The sequence below is a fragment of the Mesoplodon bidens genome (assembly GCF_964165515.1).
Source record: "Mesoplodon bidens genome assembly, contig: HAP1_SCAFFOLD_150, whole genome shotgun sequence".
NCBI classification, from domain to species: domain Eukaryota; kingdom Metazoa; phylum Chordata; class Mammalia; order Artiodactyla; family Ziphiidae; genus Mesoplodon; species Mesoplodon bidens.
The window spans coordinates 148,204-175,906 of NW_027672498.1; the positions used below are offsets into that span (position 1 = coordinate 148,204).

General features: G+C 39.4%; 1 protein-coding gene and 1 long non-coding RNA gene across 3 annotated transcripts in view; one reads left to right on the forward strand and one right to left on the reverse strand.

Moving 5' to 3' along the window:
* Positions 1-27,703, forward strand: part of LOC308610107 (E3 ubiquitin ligase RNF157-like) — a gene marked incomplete at both ends in the record, with an annotated part of 314,581 nt that overhangs the window by 104,718 nt on the left and 182,160 nt on the right.
* Positions 2,207-15,633, reverse strand: LOC308610098. Of its 2 annotated transcripts, XR_014014425.1 has the most exons (5): positions 15,576-15,633; positions 9,555-9,626; positions 8,934-9,008; positions 6,421-6,517; positions 2,207-2,285 (listed from the first exon to the last, which is right to left on the reverse strand). It is a non-coding gene; the product is annotated as an uncharacterized lncRNA (long non-coding RNA). The 2 variants fall into 2 exon arrangements; XR_014014426.1 differs by lacking the exon at positions 2,207-2,285 and having other exon boundaries at positions 6,183-6,517.

Here is a 27,703-nt window from a genome sequence, read left to right on the forward strand (position 1 = left end):
ACTCAAGAAAAGCCAAGGCTGCAAGACAAATATTCCCCTAATCAGCTGGACTCTCTGCAGATCTACTGTGACTCCTCACATTCATATACCCCATCCTGTCCTGCCTCAAAGGCACAGGAGTGTGAGGCTTCCTCTCTCCATCTCTTCAGTGTGCTTGTGTTCTTGCTGCTATCACAGATCTCCACGACAACCACCGACACTAACAGGTCGTCATCTGGACATGTCCTTCTCCAACTACCCACTGAGTCCTTTGCTTAGTCCCTCCTTCCATATATCCCAGTCCCCATAACAGAAGGCTCTATACAGAAAAAAACACTATGTCCGCCCTGGCTCTTTGCTAAACTTTGGGCAGGGATCTCGGGTATAAGTTTAGAGATTTGCCAGATTGTATGCCCATGTGGAATGTTCAACAAATCAATGGAATAATACTTGAGGCCCTAAAATGTAGACGGGAAAAAGCAACTTCTGTCAGATGGCTACTTTGCTTTCAATTCATTTTACTTCTAATATTTCCAGCTCTACTTGGGGAACCATCCAAATCTTCTGACTGTGTGAAGGTAATGTGTACCATTGTGTAGCTGGGCTTGTCGTCCAAAAGGACTAAAAGTATTTTTGGTGAGGGTCAAAGGAGGAGGGAAGGGTCATGAGAAAGGAGGAGCAGAGGCTAGCAGAGAGCCCCAAACTGGGGACAGGAGATCGGAGCACTAGGGTCATAGCACTTAACACCTCTGATCTTGTTTTTCCTCACCTGTAAAAGGAGAGTAAAAATGCCTTTTCTGCCCACTTCTGGGGGAGAAGGGAGTAATATAATTAGTAAAAAAAATGTTTCGGGGAGTTCCCAGGTGGTCTAGTGGTTAGGACCCGGCACTTTCCCTGCTGTGGACCGGGTTCAATCCCTGGTGGGAGAATTAAGATCCCACCAGGTTTGTGGCCAAAGGGAAAAAAAAAAACTGTGTTGAAAAATCAGCAATATTGTCTTTATATAAGTGGCAAAGTGTTATTATTTATGATGTGCTCTAGATCACTGAAAGAGACCTGTATTCAAGCTACCTGGTTATGAAAGCACATTTTGGAAGTCATCAAGTTAGTGCCCATAAATCTAATGTATAGAAAAATAGTTGAAAGCCCCTGAGTGTTTTGTGGATAGAAAAACTTGAGATTCAGAGCAAGTTCAGAGCTGGACAGTCAAAGAAATAACTAGCTCTCCCATGCATTAGAAGGGCTTGGTAGCAGCTTCTGGTTATGGAACCAGAAACTCTCAGGCTCCAGATAGGACATAAAACAGCATCACTTGTACTCTTTATAAAATTGCAGAAACAAACCAAATAAACAAAAATATATTTACACCTGTCTTATAAAACAAAGGGTACTTGAGACCTAATGTATATAAAATCAGTTTACAAACTGTGATGTACTATGTGAATAAGTTATCATTTGCAGAGAGGGAAGCATAGGATATGTGGCCATTAATGTGAATTCCCTTCCCCCTTCCATTCCTTTCTCTGGTTCCTTTATATATGCAGATCAGTTACATTATGAAGCTAATAATGTAACTGAGCTATTATTAGCTTAATAATGTAACCAAGAATCTGATTTTTAGCAAGGGGGTAATTCTTAGAAATTTAGGGAGCTGGAACTCTAAATGAATGTATTAAAATAATGTAATTACATCATTAGTTTTAAAATGTATCATCCTTGATTAAAAATAAAAAATTAAATTAAAAATTAAAAATGTATTATCCCGCAATTGAGACTCACCACAACGTGTGACGTCCCTCAGGCGTTCACTGTCACAACACAGCTTGACTGTCTCACAGACAACCTCAATAGTATTTTTAAATTGGCAGAGGCAGCAGGCCCTACGGCTGGGTAAGATTCTATAAATGGAAACACAGGTAATTAAATTCGTGGTAAAAGAGTTACCTGAGTAGGTAGAAGAGGTAGGCCAAGGCCACCACAGACCAGTGCAAAAAGGAGTTCTTGGGGCATATGGACTATAGAACTGGATAGGGGCCGGTTGGCCAATTGCTGCCCTTGACTGTTGGAAATAAATATAGAGGAGGAGAGAGGTGCCCAACAGAAGGATTAGGATGGCAGTAGGTATGATATGCCTAGAAAAAAGGGAATAGCGATAAGAATTGGGTGACACTGAACTGTAGTTTAATTCAGAAGTATCTCCTTCCAACCCGAAAGCCTCACTTTGGGTTGAGAGTACACAGGAAGAAGGCAGACTTCTAAGAAGAGTATGAATAAGACCGCACATTCTGGAGTCACTTTCTCAGTTCCTATTTGTGAGGAGTAATATATTAGAAATTATTCTAGTAATAAAAAAGCATCATGTGGCTAAACAATAACAGAGATCACATTGACCAAATCTGGACAAAAGGAACATTCCAAAGAATAACATTATCATTATAATAAGGTATAACGTAGTTAATTGAAAAAAAAGCACATGAGTTCATAATGATACTCCAAATGAAAAGTGGGGGAGCTCTTCTTTATAGAATAATGTCAGCTAATAAATGCAAAAGGAAGGATAGAATTAGGAAAGTGTTATTTTGCAACTATCAATGTAATAATCAATTCAGTCAAGGATTATCATTGATGCACAGTTGGGTGAAGAGTTGTTTGAAAGTAGGATCTTCACTGATACCAAGGATCACCCCACATATTATTTATCAATTACCAAGGGGAAAAATAACTTTACAATGGAGAGATATGGAATAGACCACCTTAACCAAGTGATCAAACTTAGCAATGGGCCACCTCAAGTGATGAAGTATGAAGAATACATGACCTATATAGTATTCTTCCCCAAAATGTTTAATTTGAATCTAATGAGGAAACAGACAGATACAGGTTGTGGGGCAATTTACAAGACAACTGGCTTAGACTCTTCAAAAAAGCCAATGTCATAAAAGACCAAAAAAAAATACTAGGGAAAAATTCTAGATTAACGGAAACACAGACATGACATGCAATGCCTAATCTTTAATTGCATCCTGTATCAAAACAAAACAGATTTAAAGAATGTTATTGGCTTCTGGCCAAGATGAAGTACAAGGGCCAACTTAACCTCCCACCTGAAACAAGGAAAAAATCAGATGGAACATAATGAAACAACAGTTTTCAAGAAACTGAACCTCAGGCAATAAATTTCAGTGATTCCCAAGGAGATGGGAAATAAATGAAGTGATCCCTATAATTGCCCTTACTTCTCTGAGAGAGTATCCACGTCATGGTACAGGGAAGAGAAGTCCAGACAGAGACTAGTGGGCTCCCTGACAGACGAAATGGAGATAAGAGTCTGGGAGAACCAAGGTAACTAGAGTTCACAAAGCAGAGTATCAGAGAGAAAAGAAGTGCACAGACAGAGAAATCTGGAGATATGCAGAGGGAGCTCTTGAGAATTCAACAAAGTATGGGTCAGTACATTTGTGTGAGGAATAACTTGATGCCAGGAAAAGAACCACATGAAAGGATTAATAAGAAGAACAACTGGATATCACACAGGGTTGTAGGAATAGTACCTGTTCCTACAAGTCAGACTGGAAAACCTCATGATACTCAGAAAGGACTTGTCTCAGTAGTTGCAAATAATGAGCTCCAGACTAAAGGCTACTTGGACTCCTACCCAACGAAACTTAAAAGTTAGACCTAAAAGAATACAATTGTTTTGAGTAACCTAATTTCACCCAAAACAAAGCCCAGGCATTTTACAGGAATATAAATATACACAGCACACAATAAACTAAAACTCACAATATCTGTGATCATATGATAAATTGCCAAGCATGCAAAGAAGTAGGAAAATATGACCCATACTGAGGAGAAAAGGCAATCAATCAACAATAACCCATAATCGATACAGATGTTAGAATTGGCAGAAAAGAACTTTTAAAAAGTTATTATACATGAAGAAAAGTTATTATAACTGTATTTCATATGTTAAAACACCCAGACTAAACACTGAAAATGTTAAGTACAGGCATGGAAAATGTAAAACAGACCTAAATTGAGCTTCTAGAGATTAAAAACAATGTCTAAATGAAAAAGATATTGCAGGAGGTTAAAGGCTAATTAGACACGGCAGAAGGTCAGTGAACATTAAGGCATAGCATCAGAAACTATCCAAAATGAAACAAAAGGAGTAACAAAACAACAACAAAATGAATAGAGCCTCAGTGACTTGTGCAACAACTTCAAGTGGCCTAATACATGTGTACTTAGAGTCCATGAAGGAGAGGAGAAATATAAAAATTTGAAGAAATAATAGCCAAAAATTTTCCAAATTGGTAAACACTATAAACCCACAAAGTCAAGAAGATCAATGAACTTTAAGCAGAAGAAACATGGACAAAACTACACGAAGGCACAGAAAATAATCGAATTGCTCAAAACCAGCAATAAAGAGAAGAATTTAAAAGGAGCCAGAGGAAAAAAATTATACACTACATACAGAGGAACAAAGATAACAATGACAGCAGAATTCGTGCCTGAAAAATCGTAAACGAGAACTCAGTGGAATAACATCTTTAAAGTAGTGAATTGAATTCTATCAAGCTAGAATTTTAACCCAGATCTGTCAAAACAAAAGCAAAATAAAGACTATCTCAGACATACAGAAGCTGAAAGAATTCATTGCTAGTAGACTTTCACAATAAGAAATGTTAAAAGAAGTATTTTTAAGCAGAAGGAAAATGACACCAGATTGGAATATGGATCTACATAAAAGATTAAGAATACTGGATACATACAACAATGAAAACCCAATTCAACCAAAAATAAATAAACAAATTAAGAAAAGAAGGGAAAAATCATATAATCATTGCAATAGATGCAGGAAAAGAATGAAAACATCTAACATACATTCCTGATTAAAGAAAAAAAAACAGCCCTCAGTAGACTAGGAATGGAAGGAGACTTCCTCAACTTGATAAATGACTTCTACAAAAAACCTAACATCATACTTAATGGTGAAGGACAAAGTACTTTCTCACCAGGATCAGGAACAAGGCAAGGATATCTGGTCTCATTGCTTATATTTGACATTGCACTGAAGGTTCTAGCCAGTGCAATAGGGCAACAAAAAGAAAAGACATATTGAGAATGGAAAGGAAGAGGTAAAACTATCTTTATTTGCAGATAACATGATTATGTAGAAAAACTGATAGAAGCTACGAAAATGCTACTGGAACTAATAAATGAGTCTATCAAGTTTGCAGGGTACAAGATCAACATACCAAAAGATGAATTTGTCTCAACAAACAATCAGAGATCCAAATTTTAAAATGCTACTTATAAAAGAATCCAACATATAAAATACTTAGAATAAATCTGACAAAAGACTTGCACACTGAAAACTGTAAAATATTGCCGGGGGAAATTAAGAAAGACCTAAATAAATGGAGAGATATAAAGTATTCATGGATCAGAAGATTCAATATTGATGAGACATCAATTCTCCCCAAATCGATTTATACATCAAAACCCCAGTAGGCTTTTCTATAGACATTGACAAGCTAATTCTAAAATTCATATGGAAATAAAATTTAGAATAACTAAAACAACTTTGAGAAAGAACAAAGTTGAAGAACTAACAGTAACTGATTTCAAGGATTATGAAGCTACACCTTCAAGACATTGTGATAGTAGTGTAAAGATAGGCAAAAAGACCAAAGGAACAGAATACAAAGTTCTAAAGTACAGAGATGTGGAGAACTGACTTTCAGGTTCAAAGGCATTTCAGTGGAGAAATGATAGTCTTTTCAACAACTGATGCTGGAACAACTGAATATCCAGGTGCAAAAAGAAAAAAAAAAGAACTTCCATCTAAACCATATACAGAAGTGAACTCAAATTGGTTCAAAGATCTAAATGTAAAACATAAAACTATAAAACGTCTAGAACAAAACAGGTGAAAAATTTTATGACCTTGAGTTCGGCAAGATTTCTTAGATACAACACCAAAAGCATAATGCATAAAAGAAAAAAATAGATAAATTAGACACCATCGAAATTAAGAATTTCTGCCCTGCAAAAGACACTCCTGAGTGAACGAAAAGATGAGTCACAGAATGGGAGAAAATACCTAGCAACTTACCTATTGGATAAAGGACTAATTTCCAGAATATATAAAGAACTCTTAAAACTCCAGAAAAATATAGATAAAAGATTCAAAGATATACAGATGGAAAATAAGCATATGAAAAGATGTTTGACATGATTAATCATTAGGGATGCTACAGTGAGATACAACTACACACCTATTAAACTATCTAAAATTAAAAATACTGAGCATAGCAAATGTTGGCCACAACGTGAAGAAAATGCAGCTCTCATACACTGCTGGTAGAGATGTAAAATGATCAAACCACTATGGAAAATAGGTATTTTTTAAAAACTTAAACATACACTTACCAATGATGCAGCCATTCTACAGGCAGGCATTTACCCAGGAGAAATGGAAGTAAACATCCATACAAGACTTGTACACAAATATTCATAGCAACTTTATCTGTAATAGACAAAGACTCAAACAACTCAAATGTCCATCAATGGTCAATACATAAATGGTGGTACATCCATATAAAGGAATGCTATTCAGCAATAAACAGAAATGAATTGCTGATATATACCACAATATGGATGAAGATTAAAATAATCATGCTGGGTTAGAAGCCAGTTAGAAAAAAGTATACACTGTATGATTCCATTTACATAAAATTCTAGAAAATGCAAACAGAAAGCAGATCAATGGTTGCATGGCGATTGGGAAGTGCAAGGAACGATGGGAAGGAAGAATTACAAAGAGACATTAAGAAAATTTCTGAGGTGATGGACATTTTGATTTTTGTGATGTCTTCATGGTGTGTATGTATGTGTGTGTGTGAACACAGATTATTGCATGTCAATTCTACCTCAAAAAGCTGTTAAAAGAAATGATATTATATAAGAGAGACAATAGGGGAAATTTGAATAGCAACACTTTATTAGGTAATATTATTGTGTAGGAATTTAATTTCTTCAATACTTTGTATTAACAGTATCGTCGTTACACAGGGAAATAGTTTCTAATATCCAGAGAGGAGGGCATCTAGCTGACAAGAGAGGGATCGCAATTGTGGCAGATGCTGTGGGATGCTGAGGAAGATGAGGCTAGAGCAGTGACCAATGCGTGACGGCACGGTGAACACAGTCATTTGTCAGGTGATCTGACAAAGACGGTTGGAACAGACTGCTAAATGCAGGGCCGTTTCCGCATACTAATCTCACGCAATCCCCTCAACTAGCCTTGGCGTAACAGAAAGTTTCTATTAGCTTGCCATATTGGAGGGGGGATGGCACAATTTAAGGTGCAGTAGTTTGTGTAATAAACTGTCACAATAGGGTCCTACAGAAATAGTTTCTTAAACCGCAAAAAAATAAAACTTGACCCTTCCCTCACAACGTATATGAAAATTAACTCAAAATGAATCATAGACCTAAATGTAGCTATACAACGTCTGGAAGAATACGTAGGAGAAAATCTTTGTGATTTTGGGTTAGACAGTGGGGTCTCAGAGAAAGATTTCTTAGATTAAGACACAAAAAAGCAGAAACCATCTAAGAAAATTTGCTAAGGGACTTTACTGGTGGTTAAGACTCCAAGTTCCCAATGCTGGGGGCCCGGGTTCGATCCCTGGTCAGGGAACTAGGTCCCACATGCATGCCTCAACTATGAGTTCGCATGCCAGATCTAAGAAGCCCATGAGCCGCAACTAAGGGGCCGATCTGCTGCAACTAAGACCCAGCACAACCAAATAAATAAATTAAATAAATATGAAAAATTAAGAAAAATTGCTAAATTAGAGTTCATCAAAAATTTAACACTTCTAGTGTTCAGGGACGCTTTAATATAATGAAGATAAGTCACAATCTGGGAGAAGATATTTACTAAACACATATCTGAGAGCAAGGACTTTTTCCATTGCTTTTTATATAAAGCACTCTTAATTCTCAATACAAATATCCAATTAAAAATGGATTTGAACAGACACTTCATTTAAAAGGATATTTGCACATGAATAGACACTCAACATCATCAGCTTTTACAGAAATGCAAAATGTGGCAAAAACCACGAGATTCAACTACACACCTACTAGAAAGGCTAAAATTTAAAAAAAAAACAAATATAAGGATCAGGTGAAGATGTAGAGCATCTGCAACTCTCATAGACTGCTTTTGGGAAAGCAACATGGCACAGGCACTTTAGAAAACAGTTCAGCAGTTTCTTAAAAAGTTCAATAGGCACTTAGCATATGATGAAGCAATCCCACCCTGAGGTATTTTACCCCAAAGAAATGAAAACATATGCTCACACAAGACATATGTTCACACACACATGTGAGTGTTTTCAGAGGCTTTGTTCATAATAGCCAAAAAACAAGAAGAAACTCAAATGTGCATGAAACAATGAATGCGTAAACAAACTGTGTATCCACACAACTAGAATACTGCTCAGCGCTCAAAAGGAATGAGCTACTGACAGGTGCAACAAAACAGATGAATCTCCAAAGAGACTGGCTAAGTGAAACAAGCCAAAAACAAAAAGCTACATACCACATGATTTCATTTATCAAATATTCTGGAAAAGGCAACATTATGCGGACAAAAATCAGATTGGTGGTTGCCAGGGGCTGGTAGTGACAGGAGGATGGATTGACTACAGAGGGACAGGAGGGGTCTTTTGGGAGTGCAGAAGTTTTCTTTACCTCAAATGTGGTGGTGGCTACAGAACTATACGTTTGTCGAAACACATCACACTGTATATTTAAAAAGAGTGAATTTTGTTAAATGAAAATTATACATAAATAAACCTGACTTAAGAAGATAATCAAACAAACCTAAAAATACCATTGAGTGAAAATCAATGTAAGAAAAATCAACTTACAGTGTTTCCAATTCAAGGGTCATCATGAGGATGCTTTCAATTGCTGTAAGTGACACTTGTGCTGTTCCCATGTCTCTGAAGGAGAAGCCCAAACATGCATGATATACAACCCAAAGACAAAATTTCTAAACTGAAGAAGATACTTAACATGTGATTACTTCCACTTTGGCTTCTTACTTGCCATAGATGATAATTCCAAAGAGCTCTTTTGGAAGAAATTTAAATTTGCATCATCAAATTAATGACCTTGGTGCTGAACAGTACAATCATTTTCTATTATCCTCACTTCTCATTTTCAATTGCATCTACCTCTTTGGATCACTCTTTTTTTAAAAAAATAATGTACCCCTTATTCCTTTTTGCTTTCTTGGATAAATACTATTCCTATATGCATCTTCATGTTCCATATCTATATGTGTTCTTCAACACTGTTCTCATCCTCTGCTGGCTCTCTTACCCATATATATTCTTTCTTAATCCTTTTCTTTGCCAATAACTCTTATTTTCAATAACCCAGTTAAAATCTAAATTTTGACTGTTTAGCCAAAGTACTCAATTTTTGACGAAAGTAAAAAGGAGCAGAAATTATCTCATGAGCCATGAAACTCTTACAATACTTACAAATAGTTTAATGCTGGCACTTTAAAAAGACAAGAATCTTCAACTGTTGGCAAAGGATTACGATTGAGAATTCTGAAAAATGGAATGGAATTAAAATTATCTGCATTTTCAATTACTTCCATGAAAGTTTATATTCATTTTTTTTGGTATGGAACTGGAAGGTTAAAAAAATCATTTTCTGTCTTTACCTATATATCACCCTTAGAATCTGTAAAGCACTCTTTCACTGGGAACTACCCAGGTCTCTAGATGATAAAGTGGAGAAGAGAAACAAACAAACAAACAATAAAATAGAAAAAAAGTGGCTAGCAAAGAAAAAATATGCCAGAGTACTTTTCACGTTAAAAACCCTCGAAGTGACTATGCTGGTAGGAAGCCCTTGCTCTGTAAAAAAGTACTATTTCTAGTGTCCTCCATAATTCAAGGTGTTTTTCTTTCATCTCTACAAATTTTGAAAAATTTCAAGATTTAAGCTACTCAGCTAAAGACAAAAATAAGGCTAATTCCTTAGTTCTGGAGCCAAAGAAGAGATAAATCCAAGAGCAACTGGTGAAAGCCATACTCCCATCACATAGTCCCGTGTGTATTCTTGTGCCATAGCCTTTGTTACTGTGTATGTAATCAACTGTTTACTTGTCACTCTCCTAGATTGTCAGCAACTGGAGAGCAGGGACCACACTTTATTGTCATTATTATTCCTGTGCCTGACATAGTGCCTAATATTTACTAGGCATTTAATAAATGTTTGCTGAAGAAATAAATAACATTTTATTTATATATCAATAAAATAAACAAATTAAATTTGGGGAACAAAATTTTATTCCAAAATGTTGGAATAGATTTTCTTCATAGTTCTTTCTTTCTTTCTTTTTTTTCCCCTTAGTTCTTTAAAACAAATAAGGGGGAAAAAAAAACAGAAAAGAAACAGGAAGAAAGAAGAGAATATCTGACTTTAGGTTAACTCTACTCAAGAATTATTAGTGTACTTTTGCAGAATATTATAAAGATAATTATCAAAACTAATATCTTTTGGGTTGCCATGCATATGTGATCAGCATTTAACATTTCATCCTCACAGTAACCTTATGTGATATATATATTACACAATTGTAGAAATGAGGAAACTGAGGCACAGAGAAGTTACATAACTTGTCTTAAGTCATCAAGCTCGTAAGAAGCAGAGTTGGAATTTGAACTCAGTTCTGACTCTAAAGCCTGTGTTTAACCTGAATGAAAAAAAAGGGTTGTTTTTTTTTCTTTTGAAACATCTGTTACTTTAACCTTAATTTTGACAGCACTAAATATAGAAAAACATTTTCAAACTTCATCTACCCATCTGGGAAAGCCTCTATGAGAATTATATTTTCTCTTTCTATTTATTTATTTATTTATTTCTCTTTTTATTTATTTTTTCCTTAATCATCTCTCGTGATAAATATTTAATCAGCCTACGGCCACTGAGACTTTATAGATTTTTTTAAAAAATTGCAGGAAAATCAGTAAAAATGATGGAGGAAGGACATCTGAAAATTCATCCCTGCATAGAAGCAACAATAACAACAACAACAAAACTGGCAAAAATGGTCAGAATCAACTTCTTCTGAACTCTGGAAACTTAACCAACATGCTGGCAGTAAATGGGGGAGCAATTTATTCAAGGAAAATAAATTAATTTCTGTAAGAACAACGAGATCTGTGTTGCTTTAACTTGCCCTCGACCTTTGCTCTCCATGCCAGTGGTAGCCTTGAAAAACAGCCCACATCCCTGGTACCAGAATGAGCAGCATGGACTGGGAGGTCCTTCAAAGCCTCATTCCCAAAGAACTGTCATTGTTTTACATGTCTGGTGGTCCCCTGGAAGACCTCACTTGAAAGGCTTGCCTTTGACCTGACTGAGGGCTGTCTAGTGAGAAAAGCCTCTGCTCAGGTGGCATTTCTGGAAAACATTTTCAAGCAAATATTTTAACATGGCGGTGGCATGAGGCAACGGATAACAGTTTGGGGCAAAAAACAACCCAACCGCAAAGCTTTAAAAGAAAAGCTGAGGAATGAGATGTCCACAGACACTTTGAAATATTCCAATGTATTCCTGGGAAACTGGAAGACCACAAGACATATTCCTGGGCATCTAGGAAAATAACTGTTAGCATTAATAAATGAGTTCAGCAAGGTTGTAGGATATAATATCAATATTATTTCTACACACCAGCAATGAGTAATCGAAAAATGGAATTTAGAAAACAATTCCATGTGGAACAGCATCAATACAAATATAATACTTAGGGGAAAATATTACCAAGTAAGTGCAAGATTCACACTGAAAAGTACAAAACTGTTGGAAGAAATTGAAGAAGATCTAAATAAGTATAAAGACATGCTGGATTCATGGACTGGAAGATAATCTTATTAAAATTTCACTACTTCCCAAATCGACCTACGGTTCCATTGCAATTCCTATCAAAATCCCAGCTGACTTCTTTCCAGAAATTGCCAAGCTGTTTCTAAAATTCCTATGGCAATTCAAGGAAACAGAATAACCAAAACAATGTCAGTAAAGAACAAAGAGGGAGGACTCACACATCCTGGTTTCAAAACTCAGTTCAAAGCTACTGCAATCACAGTGTGGTACTGGAATAAGAACAGACATGGAAATCAATGGAACAGAATTGACAATATAGAAATAAACCCTCATATTTATGGTCTATTGATTTTCAACAAGGGTGCCAAAACAATTCAACGTGGAAAGAACAGTCTTTTCAAATGATGCTGGGACAACTGTACATCCACACACAAAATAATGAAGCTTCACACCGTATATGAAAATTAACTCCAAATGGATCAAATATACAAATGTAAGAGCTTAGAAAACACAGGGGTAAATCTTTATGACCTTGCTTTAGACAACAGTTTCTTAGATATGATACCAGAAGCACAAACAACCAAAGGAAAAATAGATGAATAGGATTTTATAAAATCTAAAAAGTTTGTGCTTCAAAGGACACTATCGAGAAAGTGAATAAACATATAGAATGGGAGAAAATACTACAGGTGGGAAGAATAAGATGCAGTTGGGAGAAGAAAAGTATAGTAGTTGCTAGGTGTAACAATCTCAAAATTTTGAACTATTACAAATAAAACAGCCAACCTGAATCACCCCAAAGGGCAGACCCAAGTTATTTTTGCTTTTAGTGTTTATGCCTTTCTAAATCTGAGAAGCTGCCAGGATTCTAGTACATAGCAAAAAGGGAGGACAACACCCTCAAGTGTGTAAGCTTTTGTGTGTACATAGCTATGTAAAGGAAACCAATGCTGGCTGACTGGGGGAGCATTAGGGCGGCTCTGTGACTGCAGCTCAATTTGCCTTCATAGTGTGGCCACACCTCCCACACTGATATTCTCAACAATGGGGTAAATAATTCAATAGGGATAAGGCTTTGATTTTCCTCTTATTCTCTCTTCGTGCTTATGTTCTTGGTACAATATTGATGTACCACGGACAAGCCAGCATGTGAATGTGCTCTGTCTGCTTAAGTTATATATAGTCTTTCTACATTGTAGAGTCCTTCAGTTTCTAAAATCATGGAGCTTGTATTGTTAGATCCAATGAAGTGACTAAAAGAATTTTTAAAAATAAGCCATCAGTCTGGACGTGCATAGGTGAATGAAGGAGAAACACTTTACAGTCAGAGAAAAAAGCATACTTAACATTTAGGATTATCAACCACTGCCGGTTTTCCATAGTATATTTCATTCCTGATTTTATCTGAAAGAGATATGATTACTACCACCATTCAAAAAGTGGTACTTTATAAATTAATAAGCTCTTGCCTCATCTTTGAGGTAGATTTCGGATTTAAAATAGACTACCACACTGCTAACTACTTCACCTGATATTTCTCAATAACATAGAGGCTTCATTCAAGAAACCGACTGCCTTATAATCACCTGACACCCGGTGATGAATCAAGGTTTTGTGGGGACTGAACCTCATCTACTTTGGGAAATCCTATCTAATAAAAACATGCAAAGTTATAAATAGAAAAATCGCTAGGACCCCTCTCAAGACTTTGGAAGGGACCTATGCAAGTGAGGAGCCCTGAAGCCTAAGGTTCATTGAATTCATGATAAGTCCACCTCAGCTGGGGCCCTTTTCCAAACTTATTTAATGCAGGCAACTTATAAACACCCCAGTAATATGTCATTATAGGTAGTAAAATGATTTAACTCGAGGGTGGCATCTTCCCTTGGTGGCTTGCCTTTGGTAAGAGATGCAATAAAGTTTAGATCTCACCATGGCAAATGTTTCCTGAAGCAAATTAGCTTTGTCTATTAGAAATACTTAGTCCAAAACAAAGACATACTATACTGTGACAATCTTTTGAAAGTAAATGTGAATGAGTTTTTGGAGTACAGTACTAATTTATTTACAACACCAGATAGTTCTGATTCTTTCACTACCTTTTTCTGTCATTTAAGAGGAGCACAAATTCCAAAGGAACAAGTTGGTGCCTCTTCCATTACAAATCTTTTCTAACCTACCACCCATTTTCTACTTCATCACCCCCCTCCCTCTCCTTGTTACCCTGCTGCATAGATGCTAGAATGGCTCTCATATATGTTTTCCCATCGACATCCATATTTCTCCTTCCAGTATGAAAGCTTCTTGGGGACAAAGTCCCTGCCCTATGCGTCTTTGTATCCCCAGCACTTAGTACAGTGTTCACAGACAGTGGGCATGGCACTCAGTGAATGTTTTGGAATGAATTCCGTAATTTTTAAACTGTGATTTATTTATTTATTTCCACAATGTATTTTCCTGTGTTACCTACATAACTATAGTGAAACTCTGATTCTTATAAGGAACTCTTGGTGTTCTAGGATGTTTAGGAAAAGTGGTGAGTTTCAGACGTTGTACTGACGCTACTAAAGCCTCCTGGTGAAGGGACCTCATGAGCCTGCTCTCCGGTGTGCTAACAAAAGAAAAACCGACCCTTGGTGCTCTCTCCCCAAGGTAGGCGTCAGCAAACTAACAAGGGAAAGCAAGGAGGCCGCTAAAGATAGGCATCTGCAGGAATTGTTAATCCAGCTCCAGACACAGCCTCAACACCTTCATTAACCCAAAATGTTGGAACTGTGTGAAACTGGATTTCTGAACCACAAGACAGGTAAGAGAGTCTTTTCCAAAGCCAGGTGTAGAAGAGCTCTTTACCTTGAGTCTAAAATCGCCTTCGGGCCATTGAACGTACCCACTATCATTTCCTTGTGTCATGAGAAATCAGAGAAGTTTTGAGCTGAAGGGGTGTAAAACCCACACTTCTTATTGAAGAGTAGTCAGCAAAGAAAATATATTGAATTAGGCCGCAGCAAAGTCTTTTCTTTATATTTTTCACACTACAGCTGAACACAAACAACGTCTTTTTCCATACCTCAAAGGTTCCTATTGGCCACAGATAATTCACTTCAGCAATATATGCTTTTTTGAAAAATAATGTTCTGGGAGGCTGGGGAGAGCCCTGTGGTGGGTGTTCAGGAATTCTTTCTGCTTTACCATTTAAAAGAGCTAATGATGGTTGGGGAAGCACCCACACCCACTGAACCACACCCTGCTAAACTTAGTTCTCTGCAGCTCTGTGTTGCATACATTTTAAGCAGTTAGGAACTTTGCACATGAAAAGGAATCAAAGTGAAATTCAAAAGTGGAAGTCCCTGGACCATTCGCATAATGGAGAGGCATCCGTGGGATTCCATGACAATGCTAATCTGAGTGTTTTTCTTTGGTGCCTTTAATTGACCATGCCAAAGATCAGTACTATGGAAAGCAGAGCCTTTCATATATATGAGTTAAACAAGTCTCTTGGCCTCTTTGTACCTTAGTTGCCTCATTTGAAAAAAAAATTAAATGGCTCTCAAGACATACTTTCCAGAATTCATACTGGGCTTACTTACACCCAGCTAACCAATAACTGCATGATTGTTTTTACACACAGTTGTTTACATGTATTCATCTTCTATTTCACTTACAACTTGTGTAAAAACTGCATTCCATGCCAGGCCTGAAACGTTCCAAAGCTCAGTTCTGGGAATAAATTGCAACCAAGATTTCTACAAAAAAAGACACAAGCAAAAGAATTAGAAAAATAGATATTCTTTCAGAACATTTATCCTTTGGCAAGAATTCTAATTTATATATGATGAAACATAACATCACTACTCCCTCCATACACTAAAGAAATCTCACTGTGGGAGATATTATGATTTATACTTTCATGATTATATATGTGGTGCATTAGATACAAAATACTAAATGCTCATTAAATACTTGTGTTAAGTGATCTTTATTTCTCTAGCTAGGCAGCACTACTGACACTTTGGGCTGGATAATTCTTTGCTGTGGGAGGCTCTCCTGTACACTGTTGGATGTTTAGTAGCATCTCTGGTCTCTGTCCACTAGATGCCAGTAGCATATACAGTTCTGACAAGCAAAACTGTCTCCAGACACTACCAAATGTCACCTGGGTGCACAATCACCCTGGGTGAGAACCACTGCTCTTGATACTGGCTGATGTTGGATGCTCAGCATGGTCCTGCTCTGTGCTGGATCTGTCACCTCGGGATACAATGGAGACTGAGCTACAACTTCCGTAAGGAGCTCTGGAGGCCGAGATGGGGGCTTCTGCTGGACTGGAGAACGTTCAACCTCTTTAGTGACCTGTGGATTTATGGGAAGTGCCAGAGCCAGAGATTTAACAGTGACATTGTACAAGTGTGACTGCTGAGCTTCATTTACCCCATGATGAACACATGGTCAAACTACAACCTCCTTAAGTGTCTCCAAAGGCCGGGCGAGGGCCTCCTGAGGACTGGAAGTTTCTAGTTCCTCAGGGGCCTCTGAAGGCTGAGATGGAGCCCCCTGCGGAAGTGGAGGTGGTTCTACCTCCACAGTGGGCTCTGCATGCTGAGCCTGGGCCTCTGCCTGGTGTGAAAAAGATTCAACGTCCTCAGGGGTCTGTGGATGCTGAGCAGGGGCCTCTTGATGAGGTAAAGATTCAGCCTCCTCAGTGAGCTCCGGATGACGAGTTTGGGCCTCCTGCTGGGATGCAGACATTTCAGCTTCCTCATGGGGCTCTGGAGGTTCATCTGGGCTCCCCAGAAAATCCCTAGCTATGCTCTCCTCAGGATAAAAGGCATCCATACTGGGATGTAAATAATCACCCTGCAACTGTTGTTCTAGACCCTGAGTGTATTTTTTCAATTGGCCTATAGTTCCAACAACAACTTTGGCAAGCCGTCGATGCTGAACTGGATCTTTCTTCAGGTTTGGGGGTGAAACAATAAAGCTCATTGGTTTTGAGCTCCTACTACCTAGAGGTGGAACAAGTATTTCAAATGATTGGTGACCTTCAGCCTGATCTAGACCTATGTGTTTAGTCTTACTTTTGTGTTGAGGAGGCACAACCAAGGGCTGATTCTGATCCCACTCTAGCACTGGAACCGCCTCTGGGAGCTTTTGATGTTGGATTTGCTCGTTATTCAGATACGGATGTGGAACAGCAAACTGATCTGGCCCTATAGGCAGCTCTACAACGGAATCCGTGTCCGGGTATGGAGCCTCAGTCTCACTCAACTCCTGATGAGGCGGGGCCAACATCTGGACTGGAGACGAGGACGTCAAGTAATTAAAGCCCCCGGCTTCTGCCAGGGGTGTAAGGGCATGGGGCAATTTGGGAGGGCTGTCTGAGGTGTATGAAGACCAAGTCTCGGTCAGGCACGGGGGTTAGGGTGTCACCTGGACGCGGCCCAGGGCCCACTCTGGAGGCTGAACTGCCTGGACTAGAAGCCACAGTCGTTGCCATGTGAGGAGGAGCCGTGGGGCTCAGCAGCAACACAGAGGCACAGCCAGGACATAACATGTGGCGGCTCCAAGGCACAGCGACCCAGGCCAGCGAGAAGCCAGAGCCACACCCTCCTTCAGAGCCGAACTGAACCGTTATGCCAGCGCTGCAACGCAGGGCTCACGGTTAGCAACCGTTAGCAACCACGTGTCCCTCCGCCACCTAACGTCCCACCCGGTATTTATGACATCTGTAGTTACTCCACCTTTATTAGGCTCCTGCGGAGATCCAATGCACGCCACCACAGTGAGCCTTTTTCCCAGAGTCCCCAGGGCACAAGCCACCCTTCCCCTTGCAAAGGTGACAATTACCTCCTGCCAGGCCCCCTTCCCAACCCTGCCCTGCCCTCCCAGGCCCCAAACAATGAGGCGGGATTTGGGCTGCAGACCCCAGTGGCCCCAAACTCCAGCAGCCCAGGGGTGGAGGGGGGTTGGGAAGGATGCAGAGCTTCCCGAGGAAACCACAGGATGTGGCATTCTGGGAAATTCAAAAGTGCTAGTCCAGTTCTGGCAATCTGAACTCTTCCTCCTCGAAGCTGAAGTCTGAGAGACATTCTTCCTCCCTTTGGCTACAGGGCTGACAAGAAAAGTAGCAGACCTGCAAAATGAGCACCAGTCAGGGTGGCGGGAGGGGAACACACCTTACAATTATTCTAAAATGTTGCCATTTCCTCCAAACTCTCAGTATTCACGTCTCATTATTAATTCACCACTCTGTCATCAGAGGTTACCACTGAATCAGTGATGACTCCAGAACTTCTGTAGGAGGGGTTTGGGGCAGGTGAGCAATTCATTCTGGGAAAGAGTGTCTAAAACCAAGTGAATGGCCCTTTATATTAGCATGGGAAAACTTCCCCCATCCCACCTTGTCTCAACAGAACCATTAATCTAGAAAAAAACTACTGTGTCACTTTTCAGAGGTCTACCCTGTGTGCAGACATGGAGAAGACACTTAGAATGTTAAAGTCAGCATGTTAAGTAGTTTTCTCCAAATACTGTAACTAGCACCCAGTTTACTTTCTTCACAGTCCTTTTCATAATCTATTTAATTTTAGTCCTTTTTAATTGTCTGGTACACCTGTAACACCTAAACTCCAAGAGAGAAGGAGCTTCATCTTATTTCCAGTGCCTGGCACATAATGGTTTCTCAATGGAACCGATTCCAAGATGGGCCACACTTAGGAATGGATCTGTTTTTATAATCAGTTTTCCGAAATCTTTACTATCAATACGGAGTCCTTTCCTCTCACATTTCACAGGAAGCTAGACTTCTTAATGTCCAAACATGGATACGTTTGAAGTTTCCTTGACTGATTTCAATTGAATTAAAATAATTATTTTGTACAGGAAAAACTTTCAAAATTTTTACATTTTTCAGAACATAACCACCTTTTCTTTCTCTACTTTCTTCCCTTCAAAACAAAGTTTGCAACGTTGGGGTGAGTTAAATAATCAGAAAACTAGCCCTAAAATAAGCTCTCAATGACAGGAAACACATTTTTTGCTCCTTTTTAATAAAAATTCTATATACAGTACATTAATGTTTTCTTTTAGAAATTACGTTGACAACTTAATCCCTAATTCGAGGCATCCATATAATTGGTTTACAGAAAGGTGCTTCGGCAAAATATTTAACACAAGATATATATGATATGCTGAGATCGGGGTAATATACCTTACTTGAAAGGCATGAATAGTTTTAAAACACTGTAGCATAATCACACTTAAGGCCATAGTTACTTTGTTCCCAAATCCCTGCAATTCTATTTGAGGGGAGTTTTAAAGGGCCTGTGTCTTCTCCTGTGTCCACAATTGTAGACGTACACTGATGGCCCTCAATCCTGCTCTCCAAACTTCAAATAATGGGCCAGAGACAAGGCTCGGGACTTGGAAAAGTCCTAGAAATTCCCTGCCTCAAAAGCAGTTTCAGAGTTCACATTTTCCTAAGGAAGACAGAGCTGAGTAGACATGCCAAAGTCTTCCAAATCCTGCTGCTTGTTTTGAATTATGGCTACACTGGCTGTGTACACCTTGAGATTGTATCTCCACATACTTGAATTAAATCCTGTAGTTCCTCTTTGGTTCTAGCATCTGTGACGTCTTCACAGAGTCTATATGCCACGGCTGTTTTACCAATTTCTGAAATAAAGTTAACAAGGATCAATTCAGAAGTTTTCTTGTTCTAAAACTTCCTGTATACAATGGTAGCACCCAATAATTAGACATTCTTTTGATTTCTAAAAGCAGAAAATAAGAGCATTTTCCTAGAAGTTCCCTCATCTGACACTCCAGTTTTTATCATAATTATTTGTGAAAAAATATATAAGAAGTATCAACTTTGGTTCAAAAACGTTTATGATCTTAGAAATAAGAACTAAGGAATAATGACATAGAAATTAAAAGCTGTGGAAACAAAAATGTTCAATCACAATACAATGAAATAGGAAGGCATTAGGTGGGGGTCAAAATGAGTTCAAACCTGGAGAGATACCACTGGACTATAATAGATACTTCATATTAGAAGCAAGGCAAATGCCTACTCCTTGGGACCAAACTTCTACCAGATACAATGAACAAAGTTTTAGAGACAGAGACAGAGAGAGACAGCATTTGAACACTCTACTGGCAGAAACTACCCCATGTACCTTTTGGACAATACAGCTTTCCTCAAGGCAAGCTAGAGCCACCAGGCTTTTGGGTCTAAGGAGTTTGGAGTACATATAAGGAATACCTTGGCATATTAGGGACAAACAACCCAGACATTTAGTTTGGTTCTTAAAGGTTGTTACCCACAGTTGACAGCTGATGGAGATTCTGCCTGATGACCAGGGAAGTCAAACTTCACTGGAAGGACTGCCCAGGCTGGAAAGCCAAGACCAATCCAGGGTCAACTCTTACAAGCAAATAAGGTCTCTGACAACTTAGCTCGGATTTTCTCTAAGCCTGCAGGGCTGTGAAGCAGGGGAGCAATTCTGTTCCGGGAATCTACTCATCATAAAGTTTCCTTTGGGCACAGCCTGTGACATTCTCACTGCTGTATAACTCGATAGGGAACACAATCAACACTATTCAATAGCATGACCACTTTCAAGGCTCACAAAAACGTAGCCAATTATTATATAAGAATCATATTCACCCAATATATCAGAAATGAAAACTGAAATTAAACTGATTTCAAAAACATAATCTAATAAACTCTTCAACATGAAAAAAACGATAATAATAATAGTCAATATATTTTCTCTGCTTACTATGTTTCAGGCATAGTTCTAAGCTTTTTACATTCATCATCTCATTTACTCTTACAATATCCTCCATTAGGTGATAAGCTGTATTACTAATCCTATTTGCAGATAAAGAAATTGCAGCTTAGAGATATTAAATACCTTCAGATGTCTCTGGCTAGAAAAACCTAAAATTGCAACAACAACAACAACAACAAAATCTAAGAGACAAAGTTAGGACTCAAACACAGGTGCCCAAGGCTTATAATCACTGCACTATTCTGTAAGATAAGCAAGCAATTGGGGAAGAACTGGATCAAACACTTTCTGTATGAACTGTGGCAAGTCACTCTACATCTAAACACTGGGGACAATAATATTTGCTGTCATTTTTCTCATAAATGCCACAGAGAACACATTTAAGACTGCTGCTGTGAAAGCATCTGGTGAGCGAAAGAATATGTAATGTTTTAGACAACCATTATTTTCATCCAATTAACTTTTCAAGTAACTTTATTTGCTCACTGAAACTGAAGTACTTCAAGGACAATCAAAAAGGTCTTACCTAAGGCCACAATCAGCAGTTTCTGGAATGCGTCTGTCATAGCCTTCTGAATAGCAAGCTTCTGGGTTACCTTCCTTTCCATAAGGAATGATAATGACCCTAAATCCAACCAAAACAGATGAGTTTAAAATGCCTGTCTGCATAACTGATTTCTAGGTTATGTGTGTAAAACTAAAAATGCATCTGTGATTCTTAGATCATTATCTTAGTGATTAAGGGCAGGCACAACACTGGGGTACGGGTGAATGTCTCTGTTGTAGGTATACCCTGGCATGGCACATTTTTACTGCTCAGATCTGTTCTGGAAGTTCCTAAAATACTCGATGGGAAATGCAAACCAAGAACGTGCACAAATCTCATACTACTCACAGATTTCAAATGGACAAGCTGAGGCTGCACTGCTACAGACCCTGCTCTCCTGTGCGTAAAGGGCTGGATTCATACAGTAAGATAGATTTGGCGGTAGTGCAGATGATCTGGCCTCTCCTCAACCATCACCCACTCAGGTGGATGGTGGAGCCTCCTCCACTCCATTCGCTAACAGCTCTGCCTCTGAGTTAAAACCCTAAGCCCAAGTGCCATGGATTCTAGGAAAAAACTCAGTACCAATCGGAATCCCCTTTCTAGGGATCTACATTAACTTTTTCTGCTCAGGCCCTTCTATAGGAGGCAAAGGACTGAATATTTACACAAGAGTTTATTTCAATCTTTAGACAATGATTTTCTTGGGATAACTGAAGGCCAGAAGACATCTGTATTTGAAGGAATATTTTAGCACATAACAAATTATTAACAATAACAACAACAAAAACTCACTCATTTTCCTTCCTCCTAAGCTTCTTGGCAGGCGGTCAGTTCTAAAATTCTAAAGTTTAAGGTGCTGTCAGGTATTGCCTAAGATAAAAACCTATATTGTCAGGCAGAAAAAATCTGCCCAGGGCTTTAGTGGCTTAGAAAAGTGATGATGTATCTGAAAAGGTGAGTTTCAGAAAGAAAGGAAAAAAGAGAAATCCCACTCCCTCACCTCCCCACACACAAACATACTGGAAAACAGACCTTCCTCCAACTTATGCAAAGCTTCCTCAGCCATGACAACTCCGGGACTCCTGCACTCATGGGAGGGCAACACCACCTCTAAAGCACAGAAGAACTTCAGGCTTTGCTTCTGAATTGATGTCACAATAGCTTCATTTTCCCTTTCTTCAAGGTTAGAAAGATCCTGAAGCTCTTAGGATTATGAATTAAAGGCTAGACTTCAAAATATCCTGTTGTTAGAAATAAAAACAAAACTCCAGCAATCCCAGGTAATAGTTTAGGTATGCAATAGCTTCAAAATCAAGTTGGGACTTGCAAATGAATGACTAGATATGGACAACTATTTTTTATCATATACCATACAGATACTGGAGAAAATTATGGACACCGCCATCCAAGTCATTGAGATTATCACTAATTCTAGGTGGCAGGCCAATGCTCACATACTTCCATGTGGAAGGCTCTCACATCTCCTCCCCATAGCCCTGTTCTATTCTTCTCTCTAAAGTCTAGGAGTTCAATGTTGAAAGGAGTCTGGTTAGTCAAAGAAAATCTACAGAGTTCACCTTGATGATCCTTCTTGACCACCCATTGAAACCAAAGTAGTGATTTGCCAATTCTTGGCATCTGGAGCTGTTTAGGGCCAGCGTATTATGTTGAACCGCCTTATGTCTCGTGCCAAGACGAACCTAAAGACATAAAAGTCCTAAAAATATCACAATCCTACATAGAGACTTGTTTTGGATATACCTGAGATTTATCAATACCAATTTCCTAGAGTGGTTGTGAAGATTAAGTAGGACATTTTAAGCAATGAGCTCACAGTCAGCCCTAAATAAATGTTATTTATTATTTTTAAGTCAGTACTTTTCTGCATCATTTCCAGGGCCCCTGATTAACCGGAAGGTTCCCTGAGCTCTGGTGGTGAAAGTGATGATGAAAACAACCAAGGAAGCCCAGCAGAAGCCTATCATGGGGCTGGGGGTAAGCAAAGGAAGTGAACTGTTTTACTCGTCTCATCCTGTAGCTCCTGCTTGAGAATATGACCTGAAGAGGAGGTAAGATGGACCTGCCACTGAATCAGGACCTTAATCTGTAGCACCCCCTCCCCAAGTTACTAACCCCTGTTAGAAGAGGGAATACCTATACCTCTATAAATGTAAATAAAGCAACCAAAAGAAGTAGGGGTTCATCTGCATGAACAAGCTTCTTGGAGAGTGCAAATATTTCCAGTCTTAACTCTCTAAATAACTTACATATTACTGTGGATTTTTTACATCACTAGTTCTTTCTTAAATATCTCTTTCCACTTTGAACAGGGTGTAGTATATAAATATACTCATAAAAATTCAAATAATACAAATAAAGTCAAAGCATTGTTAATTCTTTATTGATTGGTTTGTGCATCTTCCTCTGTCACTAGTTTATGAGCTCCTTAAGTGCTTGAAGGAACCATATATTATTCTTTCCTTGTTACCAGAAGCAAGCATAGATCTTGGCATATAATAGAGGAGTGATGGTCTGTTGACTGAGTGAATGAACGAGTACATAAGAAAATGAAATTACTTTCTCCAACTGAAGCTGCCTGCTGGGAAGGAGAAATGAAGACTAATTTTTAAATGTTGAGTGTCGCATGAGAGGCTAGGCCCTGTATGGTGAGTCATAATGGAGCTGTCCTGGACAATTAGGAAGCTTCAGAAGGGCTCTGAGCCCCTGGTAGTAGAGACAGTTGACATCTGGGATAACCTTGCCACAGTTCTTGCTGGCAAACATTTCCCTTCGTGCTACTGAGAAAAACTCAGATACATTAGGCCTTTCCTTCATTTTATTTTAAGATGTAATTCACTTTTCTGTATTTATAAAAATACAGGGGGAAAATGATAAGAATTATGTATACATGCCAATGAATAAAGGAACACATAACTGGAACTTCCCTGCTGGTGCAGTGGTTAAGACTCTGTTCTCCCAATGCAGGGAGCCCGGGTTCGATCCCTGGTCAGGGAACTAGGTCTCACATGCATGCTGCAACTAAGAGTTCACACGCCACAGTTCAGGAACCTGCGAGCCGCAACTAAAGGAGCCTGCCTGCTGCAACTTGGGAGCCCTTGAGCCGCAACTAAGGAGCCAAGCTGGTGCAACTAAGACCCGGTGCAACCAAATAAATAAATAATTAAAATTTTAAAAGAACACATAATTAAAGTAGGTAACAATATCGGGGGTGTGGGTTGTAAACTCAGGCTCTGCATTAACAAAAGAAATCTAGGGCTTCCCTGGTGGCACGGTGTTTGAGAGTCCGCCTGCCGATGCAGGGGACACGGGTTTGTGTCCCGGTTCAGGAAGATCCCACATGCCGCAGAGTGGCTGGGCCCATGAGCCATGGCTGCTGTGCCTGCGCGTCCAGAGTCTGTGCTGCGCAACGGGAGAGGCCACAACAGTGAGAGGCCCGCGTACCGCAAAAAAAAAAAAAAAACAGAAGGTGCAAAACTGTTTCCTATCCCAGACTCCTATCTTCCGTCGTACAATACTGTAACTGACACTTCAGAGAATCAAAGTCCACACCGTGTAGGATTTTTCCCACCAGTACAAAACACTGGCTCAAGGGCAAGTTTGAACTGGCTATTAATTCAGTTCAGCAAACATTTCCTGAGGCCAGGCCCTGTGTTAGCAGCACTATAAGCAAAGAGGAAGCATGCCATCACTGCTTTCAAGAAACTCAGATTCTAGCAAGACAGGCAAAGCACAAATGGAAAATAGCAAGAAATACCTTCCATCTGCCGAAAGGCATGAGCTGCCCTCAAAAGAAGAACACAAGTTCACTGTGCAGAGATGATAGGGAGAGCACAGGGGAGTTTATCAGAGAGAATGCACAAGAAGTCACCAAGACAAGAAAAAGCACATGATACACTCCAGGTGTGTCAGAGAAAGAGGGAAAGGAGCTAAGAATGCCCTCCAATGCCACAAGAAGTGAGGGCTTTATTCCATAGCAATGGAGCATGATGGGAGGTGTTTAAATAAAGGAGGAACCTATCGGGCAGTGCAGTGGTTGGGACTCTGCGCTTCCTCCACAGCGGAAAGGGGCGGGGAGAGGGTTTGATCCCTGGTCGGGGAACTAAGATCCCGCAGGCGGCATGGTGTGCTCAAAAAAAAAAAAAAAAAAAAAAAAAAAAAAAGAAGGAACCTATCATGTAGAAGTCCTGTGAACAACTGGTGATAAGCAGGCATTGCCATTAATAACAGACCACTAAGCAGTCCAAGTAATAGAGATTGAGAATTCAAGCGCAGCCTCTCCTGAGCTATACCACTCATAATGCAGGGAGCAGCAATCCTGGGCAAAGAAGACCTAAGATCCTCTGACCTGACAGTCACAACATTGCTCCGGCGGACCACGCTTGCAGACCTCCCACCACCAACTCTGTTGGTTCCGAGACTGCTCTTCTTGCCTGTTCCCACCCTCGCTCACTCTCCCCACTTTCTACCTCACCAAACGGCCCCAAGGTACAGGTCTCCTCCATCCTTCCAAAGCTCAATTTATGCCACTTCGCTTTTAAGAAAGACCCACGTTAGTGCCTGTTTTCCCAACCAAAAGAAATCCAAAGAGGTATCTATTTTCACAAAAAAGGGTGGAAAATGAGAACAGTGCCCGGCACGTGTTGTGCAGCAGCCCGTACAGAGGCAACTCGCACTGTGCGCTGCAAAAGCGGGTGCAAGGGGCACCACCCAGCTCCTTTCTGGGAACCACACTCAGCACCTCAGCATCAAGCCACCATAGCTTTGAACTGTCACTGAGCTTCTGTACTTTAGCTCAATTTATTTTGTGCATCCGTTAGCAAGATGTGTCCTATGGTCACTGCTTCTTCGCTTTACGCCACTTCGGCTTATGAAAGGTTTCATGGGAACGCTTTGCTTTCAGTCATTGGGGGGAACCCATACTTATTGTCCTCCCGCCTCCCTCCAGCCTACGCATCCACTCTCGGCCTGGCCTTTCCAGCTTTGAAAAGACAACCTGGCTCCGCCCTCTACCGCCTATATACTGCAGTGAAAGATGAGGGGAGAAGCTGACAGGCAGACAAAAGGCAGCAGCAGTGAGTGAGGCCTGACGACAGACAACGGAAGAGTTCCAGGCCCCTTCAACTTTTGAGATGTTTGGTATAATAAAAAATGTAGAAACACCTAAGGGATGGGATGAGAAAGAGCTCAAAATGGACTTCAGTATTTGTTAGCATTTGTTAAATATGGGTGGTACATACACGGGCTACAATGTAATATTCTCCACTTTTCTCAGTATGAAATTTTTAATTAAAAAAATACCAAATCACGGTTTTAAAAATTACAGGATATTTAAAATGTTTATACATTTGACAAGTTAATACAACACAAAAAATGAAATCTAATTGTGTAATTCACAAGGTAATCCAACAAATATTTAGAGTATTGTATCCTCAGGCATTACATGGCCTCCCTTTAAACTTCCTCAGCTCTCCCTCAGTGGGCTATAATTCCCAGTTTACTTTAAGGGAACTTCAATATTTAAGTTATGGTTGGTGTTTATGTCCCTTATACAAACATGCATTAATTTGGGGAAATCAATTATCAAACAAACATCAAAAGTAATCATTTCTACATTACTAATGTGACTTTGCCCATTAGAGATCAGAATGGCATTACAAGATCATCAGTCACTTATTCTATAGGCCAGAGTTGATGCTATTGACATTTTGGGCTGAACAATTCTTTGTTGCGGAAGGCTGTCCTGTGCTTCATAAATGTTTCAGCAGCATCCTGGCCTCTGACCACTAGGTGCCAGGAGCACGTCTCCTGACTTACGACAACTAAAGATGTCTGTCTCCAGACATCAGCAAATGTCCCCTGGGGGGCAAAATCATTCCTGGTTGACACCTACTGATATAAACAAGCATATAGTGTTTGCTTGCCAAATAACAGCAACAGAAGATGGATAAATCCATGGATTCCAAAGGTCCTAGAATTAGCAAATCTTCTCTATAAAACTCCTAGCCCACATCTAGAGAATATTACAAAAAGAAGCAAAATGAAAAGAAAAACTAACAACACATGAGCTAAAATCTTTACTAGGGACAGAACACAGCATAGTGATCCAAAGCACAGACTTGGAGCCAGAGGACTTACATTCAGAACTCACCAGCTGTCACTCACCAACTGTGTCACTCACCAGCTGTGTGACCTGGAGCAAATGACTTAGCCTCAAGTATCTCAACTTGCTCACCTCTAAAATGGCAAGCAGACAACTAATACCTACCTCCTATGGTTATTTATTTTCACTTAAGAATTAAGCGAAATAATACGTGTAAAGTGCTTAAAAGAATGCCTGGCATACAGTGAGTGCTCAGTAAGTGTCAGCTATTGTTATTTCACTAAAATTCCATATTTTCAATTTATACAAAGTGGAAATCACTTT